At 34.6% G+C, this 20,112-nt stretch overlaps 1 pseudogene; it reads right to left on the reverse strand.

Annotated features, from left to right (window-relative positions):
* Positions 1-6,133: 6,133 nt before the first annotated feature.
* LOC131638997 (protein FAR-RED IMPAIRED RESPONSE 1-like) lies at positions 6,134-18,593 on the reverse strand (annotated as a pseudogene).
* Between the last annotated feature and the right edge of the window lie 1,519 nt (positions 18,594-20,112).

Raw genomic sequence — 20,112 nt, forward strand, 5'->3', positions numbered from 1 at the left:
TTATGCTCTTCTGGTTGCTATTAGTCTTGTACTTAGGCTATAGCATTGTTATCCTTCTTTATCTTTCCTTTATCATTCTAACAATTATCTTCATTGTACTGTTTTTTTCTGAAGTTTATTGAATATAGTTTGAGTATTTCATTTCTGCATCTGTGTTGGATTACTGAGTTATTACATTGGTGCTTTCATTGTCACCATGGCATGGGCTACATCAGTAGGAGCTCATTGGGAAAAAATAGAAGCCGAGTATAATGCTGAATGGGCAAAATTGGCGTATCTGGACGGTCCGGGATATACTGCATGGGACCGAATTGAAGCCAAATTTGACCTGCGACGCAAATACTATTCTGGAAGCTCTTCCCATGGTGTTCAGAACTCAATTGAAAAAGCTCCGACATAGTCATGTTCATCTCACTTCATATCTTCAATGACTGAATCGAATCGAGAACACAATTCGCTTATGGCTGAAACTGCACGCGAAATCTGAGAGTCGTGTGCAAGAATTCTCAAGTTGTTGCAAGAGGAGATGGAAGCTACCAAATCAACGAGCGATGCGGTTCCGACTTCGGATGGAATTCTTCTGTCAATTGAAGGAATTGATGAACATTCAGTCACTGATGAATCTGTCCAGGTGAAGAATTTAATCATGACTTCAGCTTCTCCTTCAATTGATTTCAACGGTGGAATAGTAGATCTACCAGAGGAAACAACATAGAAGCTTAGAAAGACGCCGAAATCATGTGTTGGTAAACTCGATGTCAAAATTACTTTTTCAAACTCGTATATTTATGAGCATCTGGTCGTCGATTCCGATGTTGAAATTGATTGTTATAACACAAAGGTGACACCGCTCGATATGGATAGAAAGCAAATGAACTCTCCAGTTGTAATCAACCAAGGGGTTTTCAATCTTTCTAATCACCTATCAGATCCACCGGACTTAGTTCCAGTTCCGCCACCGCCGCTTGCACCACCATGGCTACAACACTTGGTTTACCTAAGACAGCTCGACTCACCACCACTCACCATTGAAAGCAACAACTCCTTCTGACTTGATCAAGAGGTATTAACTAGAATCCCGTCTCAAACTGATAACTCAATCGCTCATCAAGTGATTAACATGTTGAGGAAAATTTCTATTAGTGATACAAGCGTTATTAGTAATGCGTTTCTTCTCTCATTGTATGCTTGTCCTATTGTAAGGGGATTCTCTAGTTTTGGACCAAGTGTATCTTACACCTACCATTTGTTTGTAGAAAGGCCTCTAAAAATTACTTTCTTTTGGAACATTGTTCTCTTTCAGTACATGATTACAAATTCTGCAAGGCTTCAAATTTCAGTTCCACAGCAAATTAAGCTCTTCATAGACAATGTTCTACTATCTTGTGCTACTTTTGAAAGCTTGCTATTGGGCACACAAGGCCTTTCATATGTGGTACAACTCTGCGATGCAATCTTATTGAAATGCAAGAAATTTGCTTTTGGCTATTGCATTGGCTATGCATTTAAACTTTATGTTTTTACTCTTTGCTTGGCTAAAATTGTTGGCAATGAATTGTTGATTGGTAAGCAAACCATGGTGAGAATTGTGAGATTTCTTTCACAACTCTGTAGAAGCTCTATATTTATCCATAATAAACAGTTTCATTTCACAATCAAGGATGGGCTTCAAGAATTGGGTACTCTAGAGATTGGGGATATTGAATTGGTATATTGTACCCTTTATCAATCTTTGGTGAGAAAATTTGAAGCTGATATGCTTGCCCTCTTGGAGGATGGTGGTTACTTGCTTGTTTATCATAGGGTCTTTCCACAACTTTCTCCATTAGCAAGACATTCTATAGAAGTATTTAACATGTTTGAAATTTGGCCATGGGAATTAAGTGATTATGCATTGTATGCTCCTATTGTTTTCTCACCTGAGCCTATGGAATCATTACAAGGAGTTGACGGACAAGAAAGAAAGTTCATGTCCATAATAGAGAATGCAGAGTTGGGTCATTGGGTAATATGTGCATTGCTTAATCTAGCTGTTATTGGACTTGTTTATGAAGTATTCACTGCTTCTAGAAAAGGTGGTAAATCTAGATTGTCTCAAGATGATCATACTCCATATGATTTCCATGAAATCATTTTTACAACAATTCAGCCACATCATTCCAACAACTCCACAAATGATAATCTTCTAGTATCATTCACATTAGTTTATGATATTCAAATTGATGTTCAGAAAATGTTAATGTTTGTAGTACTCTTTCAATTACAACAAAGGAAATGTGCTATTATTCTATGCTTGGCCAATATCCTTCTAGCTGATACACCAAAAGTGGAAGCAATGGATTCATGTGTCTTGACCTCTTATCATTTTGCTCTCCCTTTCAATATTCACAACATGATATCTACAAGCTTGACTTTAGAATACATGAAGATGACAATGAAAGGAAAACGCTCCATGAAATTTGATTCTGGTGGAAGTGGATATTTTTTCCTTCCCACAAAGACTTTACTATTCCAGCAATGGGATTCAGGTGGCTGGTCTAGTTCATTGGGAAGTTCTATACTACTTGACTCTTGTTTTGGAGGCCTCTTGGAGAATTGCTCCTATCACCCAACACCAATGTTTTGTTAACTTCAACCTTGAGGACAAGGTTGATTTTAATGGGGGGAGTAATGTTATGATCCAAATATAAGCAAAGCCCAATCATCAAAGTTTAATAAACAATTGGTTAGAGAAAAGGGACATGTGTCACTTGATCCAACAATTAAGGGATAATTCTAACATGAAAATATCCTCTTAACCTTTTATAAAAGGAAGAAAAGATTAGCAAGAAAGGGGTCTAGAAAAATGATTGGAACCACTCTCTTCTCTCTATGAGCTTATGCTCTTCTGGTTGCTATTAGTCTTGTACTTAGGCTATAGCATTGTTATCCTTCTTTATCTTTCCTTTATCATTCTAACAATTATCTTCATTGTACTATTTTTTTCTAAAGTTTATTGAATATAATTTGAGTATTTCATTTCTGCATCTGTGTTGGATTACTGAGTTGTTACACAAATCATGTGAACCAACCCTATTTTATGGTTTTAGTTTATAAACCAAACCACTTGTTGTAAAAACCACTTTAATAATTGATAGTGGTTCAAAATCGGTTCAAAACCAGTTTAAAACTAGTTTTAATTATAACCCAGTTTTTCAAAAGATTTTTCATTTATTTTTATTTTTATAGGAAATAGTTTTTTTAGTTTAATTGTAGGTTGATTCAATAAAAAACGAATATTTTATAAGCTACAGATATTTAAAATAAACTTTTTAATCTAAAAATTGCTTATTTTGGAATTGAAGAAAAAATACTGTATATTATTTTGATGAATCCTTAATAAATATTTAAGCTGACACCTATATTTTAATATTTTTTTTAATAATCACTGCTCCATTTTATATATATATATATATATATATATATATATATATATATATATATATATATATATATATATATATATATATATATATATATATATATATATATATATATATATATATATATATATATATATATATATATATATATATATATATATATATATAGAGAGAGAGAGAGAGAGAGAGAGAGAGAGAGAGAGAGAGAGAGAGAGAGAGAGAGAGAGAGAGAGAGAGAGAGGAAGGTTATATTGACTCCAAGAGTAAGTTATAATAACTTACTCCACATCTTGACCATTAAATTTTTTCAATTTAATGGTTAAAAATAACAAGGAATAGTTTTCTCTTTCCACATTTAATGACTTATTATTTTTAACCATTAGATTGAAAAGAATTAATGGTCAAGATGTGGAGTAAGTTATTATAACTTACTCTTGGAGTCAATATAACCCTCCTCCTCATATATATATATATATATATATATATATATATATATATATATATATATGATCTTACCGAGCAGATCAGATGGCCAGCAACAATGAAGGCTTGAAGTTCGGGATGATGAATATGGGAAAAAAGGGTTGTACCTGCAAGGCACTCCGATGCCAAAGTAAGTATGTATTCCACAAGGTACAACAAAGTAATATGGTTTTTAGGTAAGAAAATATTACCTTGCCCTCAGTTTGTAGAGGGCTATTTATACGGTGTTTTTGAGCGGGTTGGACTCCTCCTTCTGGGGCGGATATTTAGGAGATGCGTGGATTGTTTGCCGAGCACGAGGGGTCCTCGTGGTCGAGTGTTTGGCAAGTTTTCCCGGTCCTCGTGATCCGACGCGTATTGGGCCGAAGGCAGGAATGGCCCAATTGACTGGATTGGGCCGGTCCAGAACAGGAGCCCCCCAAGTCGTTGCTTCCGGTCAGAGGAGTAACAACTTATAAGAAGTTGATCCGGGGGTCCGAGCATAAGATATCCGAGGAAGGTAGGTCGTGCGTTTCCGGGTAGAAGAAGGGTCAGGCCGGGAGTAGGGAAGCGTGTCGTTTCAGAAAAGTTGATAGGGGGGCGTGTCGCATTTAATGCGAAATGATGGCTACTCTATTCCCTAGGCTATAGGGTTAATGACCGCCATTCCTCTGAATAGTACAGCACGTGCGGCGCGCGTGGTGCCTTAGGCGTCTTATAAATAGCAAAACCCCTCATCTTATGTGATGAAGATATGGTATTTTCAAAAGAGAAAACTTCATTGGCATCATTGAAACTAACCACTTCTTGGTGGTTGAAAACCACGCCGCCCCGACCACGGAGTATGATTGAATGTATTGGTTTCTCTATTCTTTTTTTTATCATTTAAAATCTCTGCTTTTTCTATCACTTAAAAATCTGTTTTAAAACTGTCCAGAGATAGATTGGAGTAACTCCCACTTGGAGTAATAGGTTTTTTATAAAACAAATTGTTGAAGTAATAATATTGTAATAAAAAATGTCAGTTTTATATATTTTTTAAAAGAAAATATATGATTATTTTTCAATAATAAATTAAACATTAATATTTATGTAAAAATTATTATAAATTTAAATTTACTTAGTATTCTTGTAAATAGTAAAATACGTACAGTTTTTATTTTTTTATTTATATATTTTTCTTTTTATAGAATTAAATTTAAATTTGATAAAATAAATTTGTAAGTTTATACGGTGGTGGTGGTGGTACTGTACGGTTTGAAATATACAAATAAAAAAAGGTAATGATAATGAAACAAGGCCTAGACACTAAAATTGAGTTTGTAAAATATGGACTTTTTGGGTTGTACCGATTTTGAAAACTGGATACCCATATAATTGAGTTTGTAAAATATGGACTTTTTGGGTTGTACCGGTTTTGAAAGCTGGATACCCATATACTGCTTTAATATGAAAAGTGGTAATGGTTCAGTTTTTTAAAAAACAATTTGGATTATTCAAAATTGGTTTCCGGTTTTTATTAAATGGTTCTTATGAACCGGGTTTTTTGCACAGCCCTAGGTGTGACATAACTATTAAATTTTGGATTCTGTTGGTGTGACATTAGTTTTAAAACTGACTTATGAATTGCAATTTTTTTATGCAGATATGATATTGTAACAGGGATTAAGAAGAGGTTGATACCAACTGTAATTCTGTTTCATAGACTCTTTTTTGGTTCTATAGTTCTCAATTACATAAAGGAATTATATTACATTGAAACAAGTAATTAAGAAGGCTGCACTTAAAAGAAATTAAATTGACATAATAAGGTTATTGAACTTGCTGCTAGCAATGGTTCCAAACATGTCTAATGGAGTTTAGGAATTGATGTCAAAAATTAAAAGATATGGAATGTAGATGGGTGCTCTTTTGACTTGTAATTGTATTGATGTCAAAAATTATACCATGTTTTGAATGCAACAAAACTTAAACCTCTCAGACTAGAAAAACACAGTAGATGGAAAATGACATAACAGAACAAAACCTCAACCAAGAGAAGAAAGAAAACACAGTATATCATAAAAAGTACAAAAACTTAAAAAGTAATTATTCACTTCCAACGACAAAGATGGTTCTTCATTCATTTGATGTTGTACCTACAAAAAATTACAAAGATTTTGAATGAAGGATTTTATATTAAAAATTTAATATATTGAAACAAAATAAACAATTAATACCTGTGAAAGTTCAAAATATGGGCCATTTTTTTAGAATGGTATGAAACCTAAAACAGATTTATATTAAATAAGTTGTTTCTATATCATAAATGTTCAAGTAAGAGTAAAGAGTAATAAATTAAATTTTGATATCTGATTTATTTCATCAAGATGTTTTTTATTTAGACAAATAGGAGCTAAATTAGTCATAGTACTGTAACTATTCATCCATTTTGTATACTCAGTATTTCCTTGAATGCTTTCCTGTGTTCCAATTCCATCACCAAGTTGAGATGTGAAAAATACTTCAGGTTCTTTATCATGTATTCTGGATGTGGATATGCCCTACAATAAAAAAACTCTTAAATTTGACATATCAACTATTACTATTATATCAGTAAACATTATAAATTTCATGCTCACCTCTTCTTGATCTTTATTTTTTTGGCTGCATTTTTTAGTTTTTTTTGGTGCAAGCTTCTTCTTCACAATTTGATCAACTTTAGAAGTTTTTCTTTTTAAGGAGGACGCCCTTTACTTCGAGTCACTGTTGGATCAAGAATAATAGTCTGGTTTTGAGTTGGAGTATCTTTTTCTACAGTTCTAGGAGATGATTCTTTACACGCTATCTCAATTTTCAATTCTTTAATCCAATTCATCACTTTCAATAAATCATCTTCACTATTTATCTTTCTTGAAGCAACTTCGTAAAAGGCATCACAAGCTTTATCAACACGCTGCAATTCAGATTTTCTAGACATATTATCTAAACCGCATTTAATAAGTGTATGTCTGCGATTTACATCCTTCCTCCATCGTGCCAAAATATAATTGTTAGGGATAGAATCTGTTTTTCCTCTGAGCTTAAGCACACAAAGGATGTGCTTGCATACAATGCCTTTAAATTCAAACAAGCAACATGTGCATTGAAACAAGAAGCTTTTTTCATTGAAGAATACCATGAACCCAATGTCTTTCATCTGGTCGTGCACTTTCTTACTCTCTGTAACGCAAAATATGGAATCTAATCCCTCCAATTTATCAAAACATGCATGGCAATACATCATCGAAGCAATTTCGAATTGGAATTCTTTGAACTTTGAATTGGTAAATGCTTTTTGGAATTGAACCTGAAAGCCAAAGTGACTTACACAAGCAATAATTGTATTAAATGACCCAAAATCAGCCATGCTCTCCTTTTCAATTTTATCCTTCAATGCATTATCGTATTGTTCAACAAATTGCTTCAATGTTGTCTTTGAGTTTACATATCCATAAAAAAATGAGTTCATACTTTCACTTCGTTGTGTAGTTGACATTCCAACCCAAAATGTGTCCCTAACATATATAGGAACCCACCGATGCCGCTCATCAAATAACGCTTTCAACCATTCATTATCGTGTAGTTCATAATACACACCCATATGTTTCCACCTCATCATAAAATCACTTTTGCTTATAGAATCATATACAATATCATGCAAAAGTGTTTTAATTGACTCATAATTGGAATATCTAGCAAACTTTTCTGGAATTTTTTTCATTAAATGCCATAAGCACCATTTGTGTCGAGCCGTTGGAAATACAGTCTCAATTGCATTCTTCATTGCTCTATCTTGATCAGTAATTATGGCATTTGGAAAACACGTGGCTCAAAATTAGCGACGTATATTAGCGACGTGGAAAACACGAGGCTCAAAATTTCCTGTAGCGACGTGAAAATCACTTTGCGAGGTGTTTTTAAATATTAAATAACTTTATAGCCATAAAGTAATCAGAAGTCATGCATTGGATTATATGAAAAAAGGTTGCGACGTGGGATACACGTCGCTACATTAAATTTATAAATTAATTCATTAAAAGCCATAACGTTTACATGGGGGGAATATTCAAATTTTTAAAAATTTGGTTGTGACGTTAAAACACGTCGTAACATTTAGAAACCAAACACAACATTCCACTGAAGTGACATATTGACAACTTTGCAGGCAGAGACATTAATTAATGTTACCGTTGCCATGTTGCGACATGTTTCTCACGTGGCAAATAGCGATGTGATTCTCACGTCGCTACATTGTGTAGTTATGTACCCAATTCAATTTACTCCACCACCATACAAGAACACATTCATTTTCGTTTTCCTCTGCAAAACCAAACCCAGAACCACAACCTTCTCTCCCAAATCCAACCCTTCTCTCCCAAAATCCAATTGAAATACCAATTCAATCCCAAATATTTTTTTTATATCAAAGGTAATTAAGGTTACATCATTATTTTCTTATAATTTCATTCTATATTCTGTTTTTAATTTTTGATTTTTTTTTGTATAGATTTAGTAGATTGAAGAAGGTGGAGTAGATTGAAAAAGGAGGAGTAGATTGAAAATTAAAAGAGGTAAGTTATTTTTTTTCTAATGTAGTATATTTTTAATAGATTTATTAGGTTATTTTTGTATAGATTTTAAAGAGATAAGTTTTTAATAGATTTATTAGGTTATATTAAAATAAAATTAGATATGTCTGTTGTACTAATAAGTTATAATGTGGAATCGTTGAAAATAAAATTTGTAACGTTTGCTGTACTGAGTATGAATTATGGGTTATGAATTAAAGTAGGTGTTAGAAACATATCTAATAGAGTATAAACATATCTAATAGATTATATTAGAACTATTATTAAAATTATTATTTATTAAAATATTATTAAAACAAATTTTTTGTTTAATATTTTATAATATATAAAATAGATTATTATAAGTATTAATATAATTTTAAAACGAATATAATAGTTATATATATTATAAAGTTTTCATTTTTAAGAATATAGTATAGATATATATTATAAAGTTCTCGCTTTAAAAAATAGATTATTATAACTTAAACAAATTTAATATATTCAAAACTAATATAATAATTATATATATTATAAAGTTTTCATTTTTTAATTTTTATTATATATATTATTTATTATAATGAGTAATATTATACTATATTTAAAAAAACAGAATATATATTATATTTATATATTTTAAAAAGAATTTGTATATATATATATATATATATATATATATATATATATATATATATATATATATATATATATAATGAAAACAAAATATGTATATGTATATGATATATTTAATAAAAACAGTTTTTATTATGTAATAAAAACATAATATGTATGTGTTTGTATATTTCCAAACATAATAGTAATATTTCTTATTTCTTATTTTTATTACTATATATGTAACAAAAACATAATAGTAGTATTTTTCATTAAATAATATTTCCAATATATGTAGTTTAAAATGTGTAGTTAAAAAAATAATATCTTTATGGTTAACATATGTTCAATATAACATGTGTAGTTAAAAATATTAGTAGTATTGTTATTAAATAATATTTTTAAGAATAGTAAATATTAACTAGTATACGTTTAAGAATAATATTAAGTTGATTAATATTATTAACTCAAAATGACAATGATTGTATAAATATGCAGTATGGAATATTATCGGTATTATCGTAGTTGGATATAAGATAGAACATTTCCAGGAAGAATGAGACTTAAACCCAATTTTATAGTAGGAGTTTAAGGGTTTATCAGTTGGGCGTTTGCTCAGGAATTATGTCGAAGCGAAGGAGGAGTTGGGTGTCCCTGTCTTAAATGTGAATGTAGACCAATAATTAGTGACCCACAGGAAATAACATCTCATTTGCATAGAAGGGGTTTCATTGCAAATTATTGGGTTTGGACGTTTAACGGTGAAGAACTTCCTAGTAACGTACCAGAGACTAGCAACGCGCATGCTTCAAGTAGTCGACCGCCTATGGAATATGAGGAATACTTCAATCTGATTGGTGACATGGTTGAGGATGCTTTTGGTGTGAACGTGACCTATGATCAACCTGAAGATTTTGGTGGGGAAGAGTTGTCGAATGAGGAAGCGCGGAAATTTTATCAGTTGTTGAATGAGATGAATACGCCGTTGTTTGATGGATCATCTGTCTCAAAGTTATCAATGTGTGTGAGATTATTGGCCGCCAAGTCAAATTGGAATGTTCCTGATCAGTGTTTGGAATTCTTCGTAAAAATGATGTTAGACTCAACTGCAATGAAAGACAACTTGCCTACAACATTTTATGAAGCAAAAAAGTTGGTGTCGAAGTTGGGCTTAAGAGTAAGAAAGATTGATTGTTTCATTAATGGTTGTATGTTGTTTTACGACAATGAGTTTGGTACTCAAGATGGATTGTTGGAGGAATGTAAGTTTTGTATGAGTCCAAAATATAAAGTTTGCAGTAGAGTCGTTAACACTAATCAAGGTCGTGTAGCAGAAAAGTCCATGTTTTATCTTTCAATAATACCAAGGTTAAAAAGAATGTTTGCTTCAATGCACAGGACAAGTCAAATGACATGGCATCGCACAAATAAAACAAGTCCAGGCACTATGTGGCATTCATCTGATGGCGAGGCATGGAAGCACTTTGATCGAATACATCCTGATTTTGCCGCAGAACCTAGAAATGTCAGGCTTGGATTATGCTCAGATGGTTTTACTCCTTATGTTCAAGCGTCGGGAAGTATGTATTCTTGTTTGCCAGTTATTGTAACCCTTTACAACCTCCCTCCTGAGATGTGCATGACAAAACCATACATGTTTTTGACGTGCGTCATTCCAGGACCTTCGAGTCCAAAATCAAGAATTGATGTGTATTTACAACCTTTAATTGATGATTTGAAGAGATTGTGGATTGGAGAATGGACTTATGATGTATCACGTAAACAAAACTTTACAATATGAGCTTCCTTGACGTGGACCATCAACGACTTTCCAGCATATGGCATGTTTTCTGGTTGGGGTATGCATGGCAAAATGGGTTGTCTGCATTGCATGGGAAACAACCAAGGGTTCACGTTGGCTAAAGGTGGGAAAAGCTCGTGGTTTGACTGTAACCGCAGATTCCTACCACGAAATCACTCCTATAGAAGAAACATGACAAACTTTAAAAAAGATGTACGAGTGAAAGATTTGCCTCCGCCTCGATTGCCACCATGGGCTATATGGGAACAGATACTGGCAAAGTATGTCGAATTGAAGGATACGGAATCACGCACAATTGGACAAAAAGAAGTATATTTTGGGACCTCCCATATTGGAAAGATAACTTGTTGCGCCATAATCTAGATGTTATGCATATTGAGAAGAATTTTTTTGATAATGTATTTAACACAATGATGGATGTGAAAGGCAAAACAAAAGATACTTAGAAGGTCAAACAAGACATGGAACAATGGTGTAACAGAAGAGAGCTGGAGTTGAAGCCTCTATCGAATGGAAAGTTATTAAAACCCAAGGCTTGTTTCACTTTGACTTCCTAAGAAGCTAAAGCTGTTTGTCGATGGCTAAAAGATTTGAGAATGCCCGATGGGTATTCATCGAATTTATCAAGGTGTGCTGACCCTAACACTAGGAAGTTGCATGGAACGAAAAGTCACGATTGTCACATTTTTATGGAACAATTGCTATCAACTGCATTTGGCTCGCTACCTAAACATGTTTTTGATCCACTAACTGAAATTAGTCAGTTTTTTAGAGATATTTGTGTGTCAGCTTTAAAAGTGGAAGACATCATGAAGTTGGACCAAAACATTGCAATCACTCTTTGTAAGTTGGAACAAGTATTTCCGCCTGGTTTCTTTGACTCCATGGAACATTTACCTGTGCATCTTGCATATGAAGCTTTTCTTGATGGACCAGTTCAATATAGGTGGATGTATCCGTTTGAAAGGTTCATGGGTGGTTCAAAGCGATCAGTGAAGAATAAAGCAAGAGTTGAAGGTTCTATATGTGCACATTACTTGCATCGAGAAACATCACATTTTTGCAGTCATTATTTCAATCACTTGATGTTAACTCCTAGAACCATACGGAATCCGGTAAGTGTCAACCAGAGGAGTCAATTCACCTTATCAGTATTCAGTCTTCCAGGTCGACCTTCTGTAAAGAAGAGTGTGCATTGGTTGACCCAGAAAGAAATGCAATCCGCACATGTCTGTAGCGGGGAAAATCTGAGATCGAAGCCATTAGATTGACTCGACTCAATATTTCAGTGAAAGTCGCCACCACGCTTTATTATTTCCAAAGGAAAAGGGAAAAGAACGAAAAAACCCAAACTTTGTTTTTTAAAACCAAAAGAAGAGATCTTAGGTACGGGTGTTGCTTATACAAGGGGAAGGTTTTAAGCACCTCTCATATCTGTGGTACTCCACAGGAACCTTTTTGAAAATCTGTGTCGTGTGTGTGCGAAAAAAGAGTTTGTTTTATTTTTAAAATAAGCTCGGCAAAGCGTTAAGCTTTGTGCCTACATACCTCCTCGGTGCAATGGAGAAGTCAGAGCTAATGTAGTTCCGCTTAAAAGGGAAAACATTTTTAAAAAAACGAATAAACACTTTATCGTCGTCGGAGAGAAATACTCAGCCATTGATCTTGAGCATGAGAACAAATGAGTTCTTTGCATCGCCAAATGAAAGAAGGGCTCCAACTCGGATAAAATCAACGAGTATGCCACTAGCTCTCTCATGCGGAAAAGATCCCATTATATCAATCAATTTCAAAACCGTGGGGTATAACCACTCGTTTCAACAATTAACTGTGTCTAAACTTTTTTGAAGAAAAGCCACTAAGGGAAAAAGATATTTTTGAAGAAAGGTTTTGAAAAGGTTGCAAACATAAGAAGGTTTTGTAAAAAGAAAGAAGATTTTGAAAATTAAAGAAGGAGAGGAGATGAAGAGGCTATCCTATTGCGCAAAATAAAAACTAAGGAAAAGAACGGTCTAACCGAAAAAAGAAGCCAACACTTGACATTATCAGTCAAGGTAGATTTCCCATCCTTTGGAATATAAATACTAAACCAACATTATCACTTGGGGATCCAGATGAACTTATTATCTTTAGCACCACTTTGCATTAAGCACATTAAAATTCTGACGAAAATCGGGCAGAGTAACGACTATTTTTGGGTAAAATCCTAATATCAATGCCTTGGAATTAGCCATCAAGGACTTTCAAGGAAATACCTGCATGTACAAACAGACAACAATCCAATGCCAGACAGACAGAATAACAACAGAGTAAATAAGGGTCCAGAGCTACTAAGTCCATAAGTCCGAATCTCCAAAATGCTCAGGATAGTAACCGATAGTCCAAGAAAGAGCCTTAAACGTTTTTTAGATTTTTGTTGTTTATTACTGTTTTAGCATAAAAGTAAAGTATGGTCCAAGTGGAAAAAAAGAAAATAGCAGAAACATAAACATAGTGTCCAAATGGACAAAGTGAAAATAGCGGAATATAAACGTCCAAATGGACAAAGAGAAAATAGCGGAATGTAAATATGATGAAATGATAAAATAAAGCGATAAAGCGAGAAATATAAAGAGCAATATAATAAATTGAAGAAATTAAAGTTAGTTGTTAGATGTTAAAGATAACCATCTTGAAACTTGTCAAGTATGTTATCAAAGTTAGTAATAAAGATCGATGGTGAGTGAAGGATGTTCTCGGATTTAAATTCAATGGAAATTTATCAGAAGCTTGATAAAATCATAGCGACTACACGATAAACCTCCATAAGTCTTAAATCAACCGCATACAATTCTCTTCCATATTTGATCTTTTTTTATTCGGGACACGAAATATTGCGCTATGTTAAGCAGATCGCCAAGTGATTTATGTAGAAATCACCCTACAACGAGGCCGGTCAAAACTTTACGTGCTAATGCATGCGAGAGAAGCGATATGTAGATCACTCTCCGAAAGCAATACCGCACGAAAAGAAAATAGGTAACGATCTAGTCTCTACCAAGAATCCATAAGAATTCTCAAGGTATTAAGACTTTCATCGATCAAAAGAAAAAAAGAAGGAGAAGAAGAATAAAATGCATAAAAGATAATCAACTCACACTATCATTAATATCATTCATCTAATATTATGGATTTGGTCATTTCAAACCTATCAACATCCTAGATCCAATGATATTAATGAAGTGGAGGAAGAAGGAAGCCAGAACAAGCATAAAAAAGGCAAAAAACACATTCTGTCCTAGGGGAAATCGATTTGCCTAAGGAGGAAATCGATTTCCTTAGTGCAGGTTTTCAAATCTGGCGCAGAAACGGAATGGAAATCGATTTCCCTGAGGAAATCGATTTCCTCAGTGCAGTTTTCAAAAAATCAGCATTAAGAAGCATAAAACTTGACTTAAGCAAACATACAAACACCTTATGATCACATATCAATTGGAGCACGAATTTTCCACCAATTCACCATCAAATAGGACCAATATAGCATCAAAGATGCATTAAACACAAGCAACAAAGATCTACATCTTAGAGTTTAGGAATTTACCAATTCTTGAATCAAATGTTGAAATAGCTTCAAGAACAAGCACAAAGTATGTAGATCCTTCAAAATTGGAGATGAACAAACGAAGAAAAGAGTGAAATGTAGGAGGTTTAGTTCAAAACTAGTGAGATTCGATGTAAATCTCACTAATTCTATGAGAATGAACTTTGGGTGAGGGTTTTGGAAAGGGTGAGAAATGAATTTGCAAGCACTTTTTTGGCTCTCCAAGCTTGAGAAATGAATTTGCAAGAACTTTTTTATCTATCAAAAGCTTGAGAAATGAGAGAGTAGAGACCTCTATTTATAGGATAGGAGCAAGAGTAGTGGCAGTTTGGTCTTTTTGCTTTTGGTTAATTAACTTGTGTTTAATTGGTGTTTAAATGGTATTTAAATGGTAAAATGGGGTTAAAAAAGGTTTAATGAAGGGAATTAATTTTGATGAGGTGGAAAATTGGTAAAATGATCAAATAAAAAAAGGTGCCAAAATGATGTCAAGCTTCCCTCCTTATATTTTTTTGAATTTCGCCACAGGGAAATCAATTTCCCTCATGGGTAAATCGATTTCCATAGTGAAATCTTCAAAAATCTGTTTTCTTGCACTGTTTTGATTTCTGCCCGATCTTTTACCTGTAAAATATGAACAAAAGAGACAAAATACATATTTTTGGATTTTGGTTAGTATAAAACAAATAAAAGGCTAAAAGGGCTTGATGATTCCCCTCAAAGGAAAAATGATACCTCAAGATTGTGATCTTGATTGATGATTGAAATGCAAATGATATATGATATTAGGGTCAAAAATTGGGGTATGACAGATGCCCCTATTTAAGTTTCTTCAATCAGGAGATGTGAGGGTTAAAATCCTCAGCTCGACATGATTAAAGAGACTTAAATATAACACACACAATTTTTGAACCTAAGGTATAATGTGATGCTAATGGATGCATCAAGTATGATTATGGAATAGAGAGAAATATAACACCACTGGGGGGATAAGAAAGGATTCCACTGGGGAAAAGGCATGTGTTATCCAAGAATGGCACTGGACTTCATGGGAGAAAGAGACAATAAACAGAAGCTCCCAAGAGTAAAGCATGACTGAATTTGGAAAGGACATCCAGGAAAGGCACTGGATAGAAAGGATCACGATATTCAAGAATAGTAGTGAATAAAGTGAAGATCACGACATCCGAGAATAACATTGAATGAAGTGAGAAAACAATATCCAAAAATGGCATTGGATAAAGGATCACTATATTCAAGAATAGCAGTGAATAAAGTGAAGATCACGACATCCGAGAATAGCATTGAATGAAGTGAGAAAATGATATCCAGGAATGGCACCAGATAAAAGGATCACGATATTCAAGAATAGCAGTGAATAAAGTGAAGATCACAACATCCGAGAATAGCATTGAATGAAGTGAGAAAACGATATCCAGGAATGGCACCAGATAAAGTGATCTGAATGGTCCTTCAGAAATGGCACTGAAAGAAGTAAAAGAGGGTCAACAACATTTAGGAACGACACTGAATGAGGTGAGAAAATCACGATATCCAGGAATGGCATTGAATAAGGTGAGAAACATCTTTCAAGAATGGCACTGAAAGAAAGAAGAATCACAACTCTCAGGAATGGCACTGAACGAGGTAAGAAATCACAATGTCCAGGAATGGCACTGAATAAAGTGAGAAACATCTTTCAGGAATGGCACTGAACGAGGTAAGAAATCACAATGTCCAGGAATGGCACTGAATAAAGTGAGAAACATCTTTCAGGAATGGCACTGAAAGAAAGGAGAATCACAACACTCAGGAATGGCACTGAATGAGGTAAGAAATCACAATATCCAGGAATGGCATTGAATAAAGTGAGAAACATCTTTCAGGAATGGCACTGAAAGAAAAAAGAGACATCTAGGAGTAGAACTAGATGGAGGAGACAAACAAGTAACTGTTTTTGGTAGGTGCCAAGTGAGTTGGACTTTGATCTCAAGGTAAGATGTTGATAACAACAGGACCTTAGAAAATGCAAATGAGTATGAAATTTGTTTCCATGCATGATGTTGAATCTTTCTATGCATGATATATGCTTAATGCAATGCGATAATTTGTGACGATTTGAGGTAGACTCTTTTGTGAGGCACGATAGGAACTCTGATTCCTTAACGTGGGAGCTCTGCCAACTCTGCTTATGAAGAAGATGCTTGGACACACTTCTTTTCATATTGGTAATTGTATCAAAATGATGATCCTTTTGGGAAGGACTAATAAACTGTGCTTGGGGATTGCTGAAGAAGATTTCCCCTGATTCATTAATTGTTGCAAGTTAACTGATCATGGCTTCAGCTGAACTATATTGGGGATGAACTGATCATGGCTTCAATTCTTGGAATGCATGTTGGGATGGCTTGCCCCAGTATAAGTCTTGAAAGGATATTCTGATCAACAAATCTTGACTGAACATCTGAATAATAGGATCTTGAAATAATGTGCCCCTGATAGGATCACTGATCAAGTTTCTCGACTGTTTGAACTTCCTGAAAGATGAGTGCTTACTTGCAAATAAAATGTTCATTCAAGAATGGTAATTTTAATGCAATGCTCAAAGCATATTTTTGAAATCAAAATCATTATTGGAATGATGTTATTGATGTAAAGCAAATGGAATCACTGGTCAAAACATGAGGGTTAAGACGTTTAAAGTGAAAGATAAAACAAGGATATGGTATCAAAACAAATGATTGGTAAATCTCATGGGAGTCAGCTTACGCAACCTTGTTGTAGTATGCTTTCAAACAAACCTTGCTTCAATTAGGTCTTTTAAAGGTTGTAACGTGGTCAGGTTCATGGTTTTTAGAAACAAAGGATATAAGGCTAAAAAATTTTGCAACCCACCCCATCTTCGTGATGATCTCCATTCCTAAAACTCAGTTAATTCAACTCATGTATTCAGGTTCCAAGAGGCTTCTGGAATTGCACATTTGATAATGATGATAGTTCATAAGCAAAGAGAACTTTTGAGATGGCAGTCACTTCTTCCTTTTGTTGTCACAACATTGTGTTGCTTGAGGATTTATTGACTTCTCTTTTTTCATCTTTTCTTTTTATATATCCCTAACTTTTGCCTGAATTGTTTATTTTTGAACTTACAGTCAGCGGGGTGCCTTGATTTTTACCTAAGTCGTTTTTGGTGTTGACTTAGCAGGCTTTTCTTTGTATATATCTTTTTTATGCATTTTTTTAAAGATATTGACTGCCTTGCTTAATGATTAAGAATAACCATCGTCAGCTTTTGATTGACATCTCTAACACTTCTTTGATGTGTGCGGAGGAACTCTTGTGATTGAAACCTTTGTTGAAAGGTGTACTGAATGATTCTTTTGAAATAGAATGCACAGCCAAATTAACTGATAACTACCCTGCCCCAGGTTTAAAATGCGGGTTTTTTCGTACAGAAAGAAACTCCTACTTCGAAGGCTCAAAGGGGTTGACAAGGGATTAACTTCCTTATTTCTCCAGTGTTTGGGAATTGAAACAATGCATGTACATCATCAGCAGAGTTTTATTTGAAAGCATACAGTTCAACAACTTGGGTATTTCGTTGTTATCATCCTCCCTCCAATCTTTGCATAAAACACAAATTTGATAGAGAAAGAAAATGGAAGAAAAAGTTTTGTAAAAGAAGGCATAAGCATAAACATAGTGGATGTGAATGAATTCAAAATATGCAATGCTCATTTCATTAAAATCACCATTAAGAAACAAACAAAGTCTAAAAGTAAACAACACAATTAAGGAAATGCAAACAGTACAGAAACAAGGCCTAGTGACTAATCAGCAACAAATATGAGCTATCTCGTCTGAAACACTTGGCTTTAGGAAAATCGGGCCTTGACTTGTCTTCAGCCACTCTGATCTGGCAAAGGATTAGTGACAACATTAGGACCCATATCCTTGAAAGAGAGCATCTTTGATCTCACCAACTCTTAAACTCTAGTCTTCAAATCATAACAACCTTCTAAATCATGGCCAGCACCACCCTGATGGAATTCGCAATGAAGATCAGCTCGGAATCTTTTTGAGGGAGGGTTTCGAGGAGGCGGCATGGCTCTTGTTGTAATCAACCCTTTATGGACCAAAGCAGGATACAGTTTAGTATAAGTCATAGGAATAGGATCAAAGTGAGTCATATCGCGATTCTGATTCTGATAAGCATTTTGAACTTGCACAGGAGCAACAGCAGCTACATAAGGTTGATCATCATTTTGAGGTCTACGACGAGATCCCCTTTTGTCATCTGACACAGCATTGGTCTCATTCTCCTTCTTCTTGTGGAAGTTTCCATAAGGTTTCTTCAATCCACCAGAAGATTCAGCAACATGAGTAACTTTCCCATTCTTGATTCCCTCTTCAAGTCTCTGACCAATGGTTACCAGGTCTGTGAAGTTGGAAGATACACTGCCAATCATCTTCTCCCAAAATAAAGGTGAGAGAGTGTCCATAAACATGCCAGTCAGCTCCTTTTCAGCTAAAGGTGGCTCCACTTGAGAAGCTAGCTCTCTCCAGCGTTGAGCGTACTCCTTGAAAGATTCTTTCTCTTTTTGAGACATGTTTTGTAGTTGTTGGCGATCAGGTGCCATGTCCATATTATACTTATATTGTTTCATGAAAGCATCAGTCAGATCTTGGAAGCAATGAATGTTACTCTTCTCAAGTCCCATATACCATTTCAGCGAAGCTCCACTCAAACTATCTTGAAAGCAATGGATAAGCAATTTGTCATTCTGGGTATAAGCAGCCATCTTGCGATAGTACATGGTCAAATGGCTTATTGGGCAAGTGTTCCCTTTATATTTCTCAAACTCAGGAGTCTTGAATTTTGCAGGCATGACAAAGTCGGAAACCAAACACATGTTTTCAGCAGTAATTCCAAAGTAATCATTTCCTTCCATGGCTCTCAGGCGCTTTTCTAAAGTATGATACTACTCTTTGACATCTTCAATATCTCCAGCATCACCTTGACTTCCATTCTGGGAACGACCAGCTTGATATTCAAATAGAGGATTCACATAAGTAGGTTGAGCAACAGTGTGCATGATAGGCTGAGCAACAGTGTGCATGATAGGCTGAGATTCAGTGAAGACAAGAGCATGAAACACTGGATTTGAAGCTTGACCAATCACAAGTTGTGGAGATTGACCAATACCTGGAGTCTTCTCATAGGGAGGAGTGTAACCAGGTGGCAAACCAAACTCAGGCCATGTAGAAGGTGGTTGTTGAGTAGGTTGAGGGTCAACATCAGCACTTGAGACTTCAACAATGACAGTTTTCTGAGGCGGTTCTCCTCTAGCAATCAAAACTTGCAACATTTCAGTTAGCTTGGTCATGCCTGACTTCAACTCATCCATTTCCATCCTGACCTCTGCATTATGTTGCTCTTGGTATTCCATTCTCAATCTGACGTTGGCTCTAGTTCCGTACTTGTGTGGAGGAATCAGCTTGACGGTAGACAGACAAACTCTGAAGATGGAGACAGACAAGGATAAGTTTTCTGGACAACCTGGATGTATGTATGCAGATGATGCAATTGTTGTTGTCTCTTTTTATTTTATTTGATTTTCAAGG

Source organism: Vicia villosa, unplaced genomic scaffold (assembly GCF_029867415.1).
Source record: "Vicia villosa cultivar HV-30 ecotype Madison, WI unplaced genomic scaffold, Vvil1.0 ctg.002496F_1_1, whole genome shotgun sequence".
NCBI lineage: Eukaryota > Viridiplantae > Streptophyta > Magnoliopsida > Fabales > Fabaceae > Vicia > Vicia villosa.